We start from the raw sequence: 7,148 nt of genomic DNA, 5'->3' as shown, positions 1-7,148 counted from the left end.
TCCTCCTCAGCCCTCTGCAGCTCAAGTATGGCTAGGTTTCCAACTATGTCTTCTCTTCTGTATACCATCTATATTCCGGTTACAAACGTTGATCTTGACAAATTTCTTGTAACGCAACACGCAAGGAAACGCTCTCTTCAACTTCCACCACGTAGTGGTTGTAGTGGCCTAGAGTCATCAGGGTCGTCCTGTTCCAAATAAGTTATGAATTATGACCTTGCTCGCTAGCCTCACCTTCAAGATATTGACATTCTGGTGCTAGCAAATGGAGAAGTTATGAATAAACGTCACACGTATCTGAGTGGATCTCCATCAAAGTTGAGATACTCGACTTTTGGCGAGGTAACCACTTGCCTCAGTGTATTCACCATTTCCTTTCCACTGTCGAAATGCTGTGCCTGCTGTACTGGTGTTGTGTTCAATGTCACATTTTGTGATGTCTGAGCTTGTGGCATCTGCCAAGCGGAAGACCACGATTCTCTAACAGACCCTAACAGGCTGTCCATACAATGTCTGTGACGAGTTAAAACTGGATACTACATAATCAACAAACAGGGGTTTGAAATCCCTACTTAACAAGCATCCAGTAGTGCGCTGCAATTCCCAGGACTGAACTACAGGTACAGATGACGAACTTGTGACTGTGGTACCTGTAGGTGACACCGATGATAACACCAGCAATTCCACAGGCAGGGTTATCCAACTAAGCTGTTTGTCACTTGACAGATGACTGGTTGCGAAGTTGCAGAACCATTTGGCTGAACGAAGTTACGCGATGAGGCGGGAACCACAAGATTGTCCTGTTCGCGGTGTGGCGTTAATGATCTAGACACTGTTTCATTTAAATAATTAATCGTAGACAAAGATAGAATGGTAGGGACTTGTGGTTTGAGAGGTGATGTTCGATCCACTGTAGAGAGCTCTGAAATACCTCTTGGATCAACCACACCTTGCGATTTAGGTGGCTGCCAATGTTACTCTCCATGACTGACTATGAACTCAATGTATGTTCTTTCTTCTATTTCTTCTTCTTCCTACTGATTCGTAGTGACACTTCACCTTTTTCCACCTCCATTTTGGCTTACAGTACACTCTGTGTTTTTTATAAGAACCTTTTTCATAAGAACATCGAGGCTGAGATTAACCAAAATTTTAAAAGCATATTAAGAACATTCCTCAGGCTGAGAGTCGATTAAGAACGTTTATTTTGCTAATCTGTATATAAAATCAAGGTAAATTAAATTTAACCAAAACATTTAAGGGCATGTTTTGTATAACATTAACAATGGTGAGACACATCTCAGTTTGTCATAATCAGCAGTTCTTGATACCATATCTTAGCAAGCAATGCACTTTGATAGGTTTCCTGGTCACATCCGCATTGATTTACTGAAATACATGTAGTGTATACCATGTAATTTAAGAACATCTTTTAAAAGAACGTTTTCAGCCTCAAATCGCAAAAAAAAAATATAAGAACGTTCAGCCTCAGCTCCAAAATTAGACGTTCTTATATATAAAAAAAAAAAAAAACAAACAGTGTAACTCCCTTTTCCTTCGAACTTCTTGTTCATCAGTTTATCCAATCGTTGGCGAACTTCCAACTGTCAGATCTTAAGCTGAGCTAAGACCACGACTTCTTCTTTATTATTGAAACCTCGTAAACAGCGTAAACGCGTACCGAGACAAAACTGTTACCGTATTGCGCTTCGTAACTTATCCCCGGCTTGCGTCGATGTTCAGTGACTCTCGTCGGCAGACTGAAAGGTCTGAAAGAATTGATGAACCTTTGAACTTGAGTTGTATAAATCCCGGGAAACTGAAATTCACAGAAACAGCTTGTCAAACACGAAAAGACAAACGTGACTCTTTGAAACTCACGAGAGAACAACGTGACTCTTTGCACGAGCGAAAAGGAGGCCTTCAGAAGTCCATATATAGTTTCCCGGCCGAGACCGGGCCGAGAACAGAGCGATGCCCCTGCAAAATTCTAGAGGGGAGGACATTTTGGTGTCCTTACAGGAATTTCTGGAAAGTCAAATTTTCCTGGCAGATTAGGAATTGCGTTCCCCTACGTCGAACGCAACAACAGATTAGGAATTGCGTTCGACGAACCAGGCACGAACATCAGAAATACAGGTCTCCACAGCCGTTAGAGCGCGATCCCGAGACAAACTGTCATTTGATCTAAAAGAAAGATAAAGTTGAGTGTCATCGGCATATCAATGGGCAGAGGGAAGATGGGTGGCGATAACTTGATAAAGCCGTGAAACGTACGGGGAAACTTGAAATAATTACGGTACAGCAGGATGTTATAACTCGGGAAATTCGAAATCTTTTCTGTGAATGTCACTGAAAAATTGAGAAGATATTCCAAATTTCCGGAAGAGGGTTATTTTATCGGACAAAAATGCCTGGAGAGGTTCATGTGTATTTTACGGCCTTTTCGAGTTGAAGAAAAGCGCTGGTCAGGTTCTGTGTAAAATAGTTCGCGAGTATTACGATAACTTTTTTTGCTGATATATGATAATAATAATAATAATAATAATAATAATAATAATAATAATAATAATAATAATAATAATAATAATAATAATAATAATAATAATAATAATAATAATAATAATACTAATACTAATAAGTTCACTCAATATTGCGAGGCGCTTTAAGCTTTTGAAATAATGGACATTAGGCGTTTTGTTATACTTCTTTTTTATCTTTTTAAGTGTTTCCATCGTGAGGAACAGAAGTTTTAGTATTTAGATTGAGGATTTTATGGATTGTAAATAGTTTTATAATTTAATTACTAGGATCTTTATGATTAGGAGTTGGGATTTTAATGGTAAGGACTTTGGTCGTTGCATTGATTGTCTACGGCTGGCCGCCCAATCATTGTTTAGGATATCTGGGCATTCAGAAGTTTTTACTGCCATTATAATAATAGCTCCCCGGTTCGAAGTAAGTGGGGGTTCCAACCCTCCGTGGTGGGAGGGGGTACGGCTACTCCCTAATACAAGCTATATAGATATGCGCGGCCACAAAGGGTATGGTTTTTCAGCCTGGGTATAGGTTTTAGACTATTTTAGTCAGAAAGTCTTTTAAAAAAAAGGTATGGATTTTACTGAAATGGGTATGGATTCTAGCCGACCAGGTCTGAAAATGGGTATGGAACTTGCCACATCTGAGAAAGGGTAACAATTGATCTGAAATAGGGTCGCACACCTCCACCAAAACTTCCGAGGAATAACCCCCCTCCCTCCCCCCAAGGGGACCGAACCAATGTTGTGTATTCAAGTCTGTGTCTAACCATAGTTTTGCATAAACTTTTCTTTACTTCCTCTGGGCAAAACCAAAAAATCCGTCTAATTAACCCTTGGATCTTAATGGCATTTTAGCTACTGTTTCTATATATGATATGTCCATCTAAATTTACTGTGCAGCTAACATCAAGATAGGGGTGAGAGGTTGTTACGGACTTACCCACAGAAGCTAAAACTCATAACCAACAACAATGAAATGTTAATGTACACGGTAGAGCATTTCTGCGTGTTCCATGTCTCTTGCCATCCTTCAATCGTCAGGAGCAATTAAGCTGAGTATCTGTAGTTGAGTTCACCAGAGCAGCATATAAGAGGCAGTCAGTCATCGACAAAAAGGCGGCAGCGCACTTAAGATTAGATGGCAAATCGTTTTATAAAGTAGGAAAAGCTAGCGGTCCTAACACTGGCCCTTGTGGCACCCCAGATGAAACACCAAATACAACAAATACAAACTTTTGAGTTCATATAAATTTGGATTAAGAATGATTTGAGCCATGAATGAAGTTGGCCCTAATCCCAAAGTATCCGAGCTTGCTTAGTATAGTAACCGTTGGCGAGGGATCTTATCAAACCTTACCAGGAAAAATCTGCGCATTAACATTTACTGTTGAATTTACAGAGGAAAGTAAATCGTATCGATGTTTTCACAAGACGGTAAGTGGTGCGTAAGGGTAGCCATAGAGTGGTCCCAAAAACTCACAGGGAAATTAAAACTCATAACCCTGACACGTGGCTGACAATAACTTGGGCGTGGTCTGTGTCAACTCCATGGGTAATATAGGATGCGATATCCATGGATCGTCCTGATAACGAGGAACGAAGGTCGTGCGCAGTGAGCCTTGATGGATCCCTGAATCGTGCGTGCGTGACTCGTGCAGCAAGCGCGAATGATGACACACCCCAATACATAACAGAACCAATAAATACACGCTTTATTTGAACATCTTAATTTAGCTTAGAACAATGTTCCTATAAAATAGAGCATTGGGGCTCTCTTTTTTTACACTGAATAACCTCTCCACTGTAGATTCTAGAGAGAATTGCAAATGTACATCACTCGTGATGTATTATAACTTAGTTTCAATCTGCTGTACAATAATTTTGTGCTTACCCCCACTTCGAAAGCGCTGGTAATATTCACAACAATCCTATGTACAAAATAAACTACAATCCTTATGTACCACGCATATTTTTTCTGTTTCCCATCTCTGACTGCAGCTGTTCAAAAACAATTTTGTTCTCACATTTTTTCACCACACCAATCGAGGCAAGGGTGAAAAGATGCGCTAAAAAAAGACTGGTGCGATTTGTGCACTTGACTAAAATCAGATAATTTAATTTTCTATTACTACAAAATTATGTCAAATCATTTCAACATAATTATATATTAACTATCTGTAATTCTTTTAGACTCGCGGAAGTCCAAAAATCACTTTAAGTTGAATCTAACTTTCGTCACTAAGCAACATTTAGTCAGAGTTCATCTATCTACATCAAAATATGAATGGCACGTGACATGAGCAATCTCCAAGCTAGCCGTATTATCTTGGGCGCAACTTAACAACAGGTCCCGGTTGCGTAAAGCATCTTAACATAAGTGGGAGCTTTCTGTTGTCGTTCCCTGCCTTTCAGAGGATATTCTCGCGTTGTGTTCTCTATCAATACAGCGCTTGAGAAAAAATCCTTTGTAAAGCAGGGAAGGACTGCAGAAAAACCTTACTTCTCTTAAGATGCTTTTTCCAACCGAGCCCAGAGAAATGACTTAGGATGAATCTCTTCCAGCCTTTCCCTGTAGTAGCTCCTGTCATTTTGTTTATGTCACATACCAGAATAAACAGGTTCCCAAAGAGGGGTGCTTTGGAGACCTAGAGCCCAAAGCATTTCTCCTACAGTAGCCGGACAAAAAAATCTGACTCTGGCTAAATGGAGTCCTGCAGTAAAACCCTGGACCCCTTTGGGAGCCTGCAAATGAACACTCTAGTCAGAGAAGGGCACTTGGAATGCAAAGCCAAGTCTTTGATGCCGGAAAACAAATCTCCTGTTAACAGTCCTTTTGCAAATCTGATGGGCTCGACACTGTTTGTCCCTAGATCTGGCATTTTGCCAACTTTTAGATTCAAAGCTCTTGCAATTCTTTGCAATCCATTTGCAAAAAACCTTGCTTTGCTTAATTCGCTTAAGCCTGATGGCCCGTTTTCAAAGGAGAGGTTCTTCTTTCTAATGTTCGTCTTTCTAACCCAACTGTTAATACACTTATTTTAATTACCTCAATTCAATTTCAACTATTTACAAAGCTTTTGTGCATGTTGCACCGCAACTACACAGTAATAACAATGGATAAAACAAAAATAAAATGCATTAGCATTGAATTTTAACGTGTCTCTCTCCAAAACACAGAGCTCAGCTCTTCTGCTATGGCGAGAGCTGCCTTGGAAAACAGACCTTCTGTAAACCTGCTGCATTCTGATGCGAAACAACAAGTGAGGAATGATCTAAAAAAAAGTCAACATTAATGATAAAAAAACTACCCTGGTTTAGGGAATGCTGTGGATTGGCCCCCAGTAGGTTAAGTGCAAAGTGAGGCTAATTGCAAAGCTTTTATTATGAAAATAACTTTTCATGCAAACAAAACCAATTTTCATATGAAAAGCTTTGCACTTAGCCCAGTTTAAAACTACCCCTGTTCATTGTCGCCATTGTAACAACCAAGTATTTGATTAAATTTTGACAACTTTGGGACTGATTTACGTTTTGCTTATTGTAAAATTCTGAGCCTACATCAGTTCAAAGGACTTTTGAGGGGCTTGTAGACACAGCAAACAGCACTGCCACCTCAACAACTACCTTGAAATATAGTTCTTTTTTAAGATGCAGTTTTCCAGGAAAATGCAGCAGTCACATGTCTGTTTTCCGAGGCTTGGTAAGGACCTCAAGCAGTCAATTCTTCTGCTGGGGAAGAAACAAGAGAGAACAGCACACAAGAAAATCACTTGCTGCAGCCATCCACAAATCGCTTTCCATGCAGCAGCTGATTTTTTCGTGCACACACATTCCAGTTGTTTGACTATCCCTCAGCAGAAGAAGGGACTGCACATATTGAAGCAACAACACAAATCATTCCCAGATCCAATTCACTCCTAGTCTTTTATCTGAAATAGAATCTACAGTCACGGGGCAAAAGATATATAGAATACATAACGCTCAAATAGAACACTGAATTGTATTTTGCTTTTAAGTAGAAATGGTTCTTTTTCAGCCGATTTCATGAGCGGTTGGTTTTGGCCACAAGTGCAAAACAAGTGATCGTGTGCTGTCAATTTTGTTAGCCACAAGAACAGTAATGCTGAATTTTAGATTACAATTGCCTCAAAGGCCAAGTACATAAACCTTTTCCTGGACAACAATTCTAGGTCCAAACATCAACACTTTGAGGTGTTCTATTATGTAGTAAATCCCCGCTATGTGTGTGGTTAATAACGTCAGATAATGCAAGGAGCTACAAAAGATCTGGGAATGGCCTGACATGTAAATGTCATTTTTTAACGTAACCTAAAACAATCAGTATTATTCCCTATAAGAAAAAAATATCAATCTTTGTCTGGCACGTTCTTATCCCAACCCAACGTTTCCCATGTTGTGCCAGGAAACTCAATTACACACTATAAATACAACTCATATCTTTTTTGGAGCTTACCGCATTCACATGTTGAAACTAGTACCAATTTGAAAAACAACTTTGTCGCAGTATGGCAACAATAAAATTATTATTCTTTGCATCACTTAACGTCCGCTTAGAGAAACAGTGAAATGTCATGTTCTCACTTAGTA

The sequence above is a fragment of the Pavona decussata genome, unplaced genomic scaffold (assembly GCF_977016875.1).
Source record: "Pavona decussata unplaced genomic scaffold, jaPavDecu1.1 SCAFFOLD_229, whole genome shotgun sequence".
Classification (NCBI taxonomy): domain Eukaryota; kingdom Metazoa; phylum Cnidaria; class Anthozoa; order Scleractinia; family Agariciidae; genus Pavona; species Pavona decussata.
Note: the sequence above shows the minus strand (reverse complement) of the source record.